Source organism: Triticum aestivum, chromosome 4B (assembly GCF_018294505.1).
Source record: "Triticum aestivum cultivar Chinese Spring chromosome 4B, IWGSC CS RefSeq v2.1, whole genome shotgun sequence".
NCBI lineage: Eukaryota > Viridiplantae > Streptophyta > Magnoliopsida > Poales > Poaceae > Triticum > Triticum aestivum.
Genome location: NC_057804.1, coordinates 377,416,746 through 377,423,305, shown reverse-complemented (window position 1 = coordinate 377,423,305; position 6,560 = coordinate 377,416,746).

Here is a 6,560-nt window from a genome sequence, read left to right as displayed (position 1 = left end):
CCTTCTCCCCGGGAAGCTCCCTTCTCCGGAGCCGCGAAACCTCAGCCCCACCTCCATGGCGCCCCCCACCGCACCAATTTCACAGCCGCCCTCCTCCCTAATGCCGGAGAGCCTGTCCAATTGCCGTCGTGCACTGGGCCGTGTGCCTCTTACTCCGTGCTGCTGGTGTTGCCTCGACAACGGCCGCGTGAACTGTACCGGAGCCGATTCACCCCCGCCGTTGTTCACGGTGCCGGAGCGGCTCCAACTTTGGAGCCGTCCAGAGACCTGGCGCTGCTTCCGCGTAGCCGTCGACCATGGCGACATCGCTCTTGCCCTGCCGCTAGTCGCCACCGCAACCATGCTGGCCTCACCGACTCGGTAGCTGGACCTGCCTACTTCACCATGCCGCCAGATACGTTGCACCCTCATCTGAAATCACTTTATTTAGGCGTCAGTTGTCTGAATTTTTATTCTGGGCCAATCGATTCCAAATGGGAAGCAGCACCCCTCGAGGCGGCGGATCTCCTAGGCTGCCGGTTGGCTGGTGTCTAACATAAGGGTGCGGGGCCGTAAGTTCGCCGCGGAAGCAGCGCTTAGATGGCTATCTTTTAGAGTTGCGTGGGTTGAAGGTATTGCCGCCGCCGGATCTGGATGACGGGGAGTCTTTGTGGATTGGCCCGGGGGCGGCGCAACCACGGCAGTGCGATGGGGCGTGGAGCGGGGTTTTGGACGGGGCCACGGACGGCAGAGGCAGGATGCTCTGCCGTTGGTCGCTGGCTTTACGGGGAAGATTCCGAACAGTGTCAGTCGGGAGGCACAAGACGGCCATCAAGGCATCCGGCGTAGATCAGACAGTACCAAAATAAAATAAAATCATGTGACCCCAATTTAGTCTTCAGTCAACAGACGTGTGACCACTCTCGTACCTTGCTGTTGATCTCTTAGTGTATTTCTTCGGATCAAAGAGATATGTCGTTCTTAACATTATGCGTTATCTGCATCTTCAGACACACCGTCTTCCGACTCACCGCAGCTGCTCCAACAAGGGAAGCATACACCAGAAGGGAGCTACAGTCCCCACCCAACAGTTCCCTGCATCGAATGCACATACCCGACATGGACAGCCACAACAACTACAGGGCCATCGACAAGTCAGCACATGATGCTCACTCCTATGGATGGCAGCCAGATAGGTTGTACCCTCATCTTACTTGTGTGCAACATTTATGGCTTTGTTATTCATCTAAGCACGGAAAATAGATCATCACATTTCACTGTATATTCATGCTGATCTCTTACGGGTCTTGTTCAGGAGTTCACGTTGTTCCATAGTTCAGCTAAGATACTTGTTCTTTAGGTAACGCTATTCCATAGTTATCATCCATCAGCCAATGCTATCCCACAGGCTGGTGATTATAGTATTATACCACTTCCAGTTTTACCTATGTTGTTCTTTAATACTTTTGTGTGCCATCTAGTTAATCTCGAGTACAAACAATACATATTCTGTAGCTTTCATCTGTGTTCTCCCTTTAGTTTATGAGACCTGTTGCTGCTAGTTAACCCCAGTACTACTATTTATGTCGTCTCCTACAGTCACTCATTTACATAAATCTAACTACTAGTTGCCTTCCATGCATGTCAGATATAATTGCACACACTGATATATCAACAAGAACCTCACGGAGCAATGTAAAGGCCAATAAACTTGATGTCAATGATACCCAATATGATGGAACATGTAAAGGCAGTTCTTCAAAAGACTTGCTGAAAGATGATGAATCCTCTTCACCCCACAAGGTCCTTGCTCTAACTTGGCCTGTGATATGGGTACAACATGCATATAATGTCCTGGAGTGTATCTACTCTATTGCAATGCCATGTGCTTAGCATGCTGATCATGCATGTAAATATGTCATGCCTTCCTGTTTTTCAGTACCTATTCCATTCATGATAACATGTTTTCAAATTCAAGTACTGTCATTCTACTCTATCGCAATGCCATCTGCTTAATTTGGACACCATGCTTCTGAATATCTTATGCATAGTTATTCATCAGTATGTACTTCATCTGTCTGCCATACCATGTTTTTTTACATTGAAGTGTTGTGCTAGTGCTTTGTTGCAATGCCATCTTATTTTCCCAAATATACACGTGTATGTTGCCTTAGTTATTTCTGTACGTATTCTGCTAGCATATAGTTTTACATTCAACTAGTTTTTTTTGCTGTGTTGTCCTGTCGTATCCCTAGCTCTTACACCATACTCCCTCCGTCCAGATTACATGTTGCCGAAATGGATAAAAAAGGATGTATCTAGAATTGAAATACGCCTAGACCCATCCATTTTTTTCCGGATGGAGGGAATACATGTCAATATGTCATGCCTTTCTATTCTTCAGTACCTATTCCATCTCTCTGCTATCGCATGTCTTATAATTAAAGCACCATTCTTCTATACAAGGCATGCAAGGGGAAGACGACTATGTTAGAATCTAAAGGGTTACAAACAAGGCCTTTGCAAAAGATCCAAATGCCAGGAGATAATAAACCAACTCTAGTTTTTATAGATACTGCTCCAGCACAGAGAAACCCAACTCCTACTGATAATAAGCAGATTCCAGTGGCCAAAGAACTAGTCCGCTCCAGTCGAGCAAAAACATGTCAACTCAATTCTAAGAAGCGTGTGTGTATCCTTGCATCATGAAATTTTATAGCATGCTGATCATATTTTCTACATGTTTCTTACCCATCTCTCTTTTAGAAAATAAGCTTAACAGATAGAAGAATTTCTGCAATGGTATCGCTTATGAGGAAAGATTCTTGCAGGAATTCTCTGTGCTCCAATGTAGATGTAAGTACCTGTTGTATATCACTATATTTTTACATCAGCATATATTTTGTTAATCGGCGTGAATCCAACCTTTATTTGAGCTAAATTTAGTTGTAGCAAAATGTATGATTAAAGGCCACAATGTTGATTTTTGTAAGGAAAACTGCTTGGTAGTTTTGCATCCTGAGCTGCATGAGTGTACTATATCATATCAGTGGGTTTGAATACTTTGGTTCTGCAGTGGGTTTTTCAGTGTTTTTTTACTGTGTTGTCCTGTCGTATCCCTAGCTCTTACATCATACTCCCTTCGTCCGGATTAAATGTCGCAGAAATGGATAAAACTGGATGTATCTAGAACTGAAATACGCCTAGACCCATCCATTTATTTCCGGATGGAGGGAATACATGTCAATATGTCATGCCTTTCTATTCTTCAGTACCTATTCCATCTCTGTTGTAGCATGTTTTATAACTGAATCACCATTCTTCTATATAAGGCATGCAAGGGGAAGACGGCTCTGTTAGAATGTGAAGGGTTACAAACCAGGTCTTTGCAAAAGATCCAAACACCAGGAGATAATAAACCAACTCCATTTTTCATAGATATTGCTCCAGCACAGAGAAACCCAACTCCCACTGATAATAAGCAGATTCCAGTGGCCAAAGAACTAGTCCGCTCCAGTCCAGCAAAAGAATGTCAACTCCATTCTAAGAAGCGTGTGTGTATCCTTGCATCATGAAATTTTATAGCATTCTGATCATATTTTCTACATGTTTCTTACCCATCTCTCTTTTAGAAAATAAGGTTAAACGATAGAAGACTTCCTCCATTGGGATTGTATTCGAGGAAAATATCTTGCGGGAATTCTCTATGCTCCAATGCTGATGTAAGTACCTGTTGTATATCACTATATTTTTACATCAACATGTATTTTGTTAATCGGCATGAATCTAACCTTTATCTGATCTAAAATTAGTTGTAGCAAAATGTTAAAGGCGCCAATGTTGATTTTTGTAAGGAAAACTGCCTGGTAGTTTTGCATACTGAGCTGCATGAATGTACTATCTCATATCACGCACATTACTGAATTGTAGTGCTTCTTTGGTTGCCCATTCATTCATTGTGTCAATGTTGCTTTCGTACTACCTTACCTGGCTGATGATAGCTGTGCCATATTGTGTTAATTTGGTGTAGGCTACTTTCCCAAACGTTCGTTGTGTCAATGTTGCTTTCCTATTATCTGACTTGGCAAATGATAGCAATGCTAGTGTGTTAATTTTGTGTAGGCTGCTGAAGATAAGAAGACAAACTCTGAAAACAGCAAGGCAACCCCATTGTTTCTTTCCAGTAAATCTAGGCCAGGTAATATGGCAATAACTCATGATTAATCTGTTTGGTTCCCGTCCTAATTTATGTTATGATGCAGTGGTCGAGACACTCTCCACTATCAATAATACAAGCCTGCCAAAATCGCCATCTGAATCTGTTCAGTATCCTCTGTCTCGAATGCAACGGAATAAATGTATGTTTGTGAACCAATTATGGCTGAAGCAATGATGGAAATGGTGGATGAATCAGAGGTATAGAGTCGTGCGACACAACAACTGATCAATGTTTTCAGAGACAGTGTAGCAAAGCAGAAAGAACTTGCCCACATGCTTATGGGCGTCATCTGTGCTGAGGTTGCAGATTGTGACGTTGTAGATGGTTAGGTTCTGCTCATTTATTTGCACTGGTATCAATCTTTGATTGCCCAGTGGATGTAATTTCCTGTAATATATGCTGGATGTGCAACGTTATTCCCTGTATGCTGTACCTTTGCGTGATCGGTTTTGGTCCTGTGCATAATTGCTCGTCGTAATGGGCTAAAATTATCTAATTTGGCCTAAAGACATGTACGAACTTTAGTGGGCCCATTAAGTTAATGGGTCGTTACTAGGCCGAAAGTTAATGGTCGGCCCTCTTACCTCCCGGGTCATTAACAGGCCGACATCGAAGCGGGCAACAGGTGGCCCCAGTTTATTTCACGGGCCGTTACTAAGTTTGGGCTACATATGGCCCAACTATACTGTAGGCCTTTAGCAGGCCGAAAGAGACAGCGGGCTTGTACTGGACCATGAAGACCATGGGCCGCTAAGAGGCCGAAAGTCAGGTCGTATTGTAAATGGCCCAACTGTGTTATGGGCCTTTAGCATGCCGAAAGAGAAGCCGGGCTGGTATTGGACCATGAAGGGAATGGGCCGTTAAAGGGCCAAAACTAAGGTCCGACTACAAATGGCCCAACTCATTTATGGTCCGTTAATAGGCGAAAGTCACAGAGGGCCGGGAATTGGCCCAACACTTAAATGGGTCGCTAAAAGGCCAAAACTCAGGTCCGACTAAAAATGGCCCAACTGATTTATGGGCCGTCAATAGGCTGAAAGTGACACCAGGCCAGAAAATTGGCCCAACACTTAAATGGGCCGCTAAAAGGCCAAAACTCAGGTCCGACAACAAATGGCCCATCAAATTTATGGGCCGTCAAGAGGCTGAAAGACACACCGGGCCGGAAACTAGCCCAACATTTAAATGGGTCACTAAAAGGCCGAAAGATGTACATCCTGAAAATTGGCCCATCCATTAAACGGGCCGTTAACAGGTCGAAATCTCATCGGGCCGATATTGAGCCCATATATATAGCGGGCTGTTAACGGGCTCGAAGTGACGATGGGCTGCAATGGTGTCAAATATTTAATGGGCTGTTGACGGGCCAAATTGGCTCATCTCATATGGGTCGTGGCCTTAAATGGACCTGACACAAGTAGGCCTTATATGGGCTGGCCTGCTAATTTTTACTGGGCCGGCCTTTTCACAGGAATGGGCCTCTGTTGGGTCGTGCCACGTGTCGACATACCATAGGCGTCTTCCGTCCAATGAGTGGATGACATCTGTCCAAACAGTGAGCCGACACGTGTTTCCTCCAGCCAATGATGATTTTACACGTGGAAAATTGTCACACCCTAGCTAGTCATGCATTAGATTGTTGCATCATGTTTATTCTTTCACCAGAAACCTGAAATGGGGATGACCGAACCCCCAGTCCCCTCTGAAACCAACTAGGGTTTACTAAAAACTTTTTCAATGAACCTGAAATGCCCTTCTAAAATGCCCATCATTTTTGTCTTGGTTCAGAACCTCTGCCAAAAGTGGTGCACATTTTCCTAGGCCATCCTAGGGTTTTTTGAATTAAATCATAAGTATTTGAATTTGGGCATTTAAAATTATATAACATATTTAAATGCTCAAATAACTCCAAACTAAAATGTTTCATGTTGGAAATAATCCAACTATGGACCAGGAGTAGTTTGGTGATTTTTGGAGTTGCCTAGGTATTTTATTTAATTCAACAAAGTTGCACAAGTATCAAAAAAGAAAAACAGAAAACAGAAGAAATGGGGAAAGCTTACCTGGCGCCCAGCACCCGGCCCACCTGCCGGCCCAGCCCAGCACCGCGCCAGCGAGCTGCTTGCCGGCCAGGCAGGCAGGCAGGTGCTCGACGGCGAGCACCGCATGGGTGCCACGCACCTGCTCGCCGCCTCGCCGCCTCCCTCGCCCGGCTAACGCCGTGAACCGGCCTCCCTCTCTCCCCCGAACCCCCCAGACACCCCCTCTCCTCTCCAGCTCCTCTCCCTCGCTCTCCCACGCCATGGCCGACGCCATCGCCGCCACCCCCTCGCCGTAGCCACGCCCTCCGTCAACCCCACGC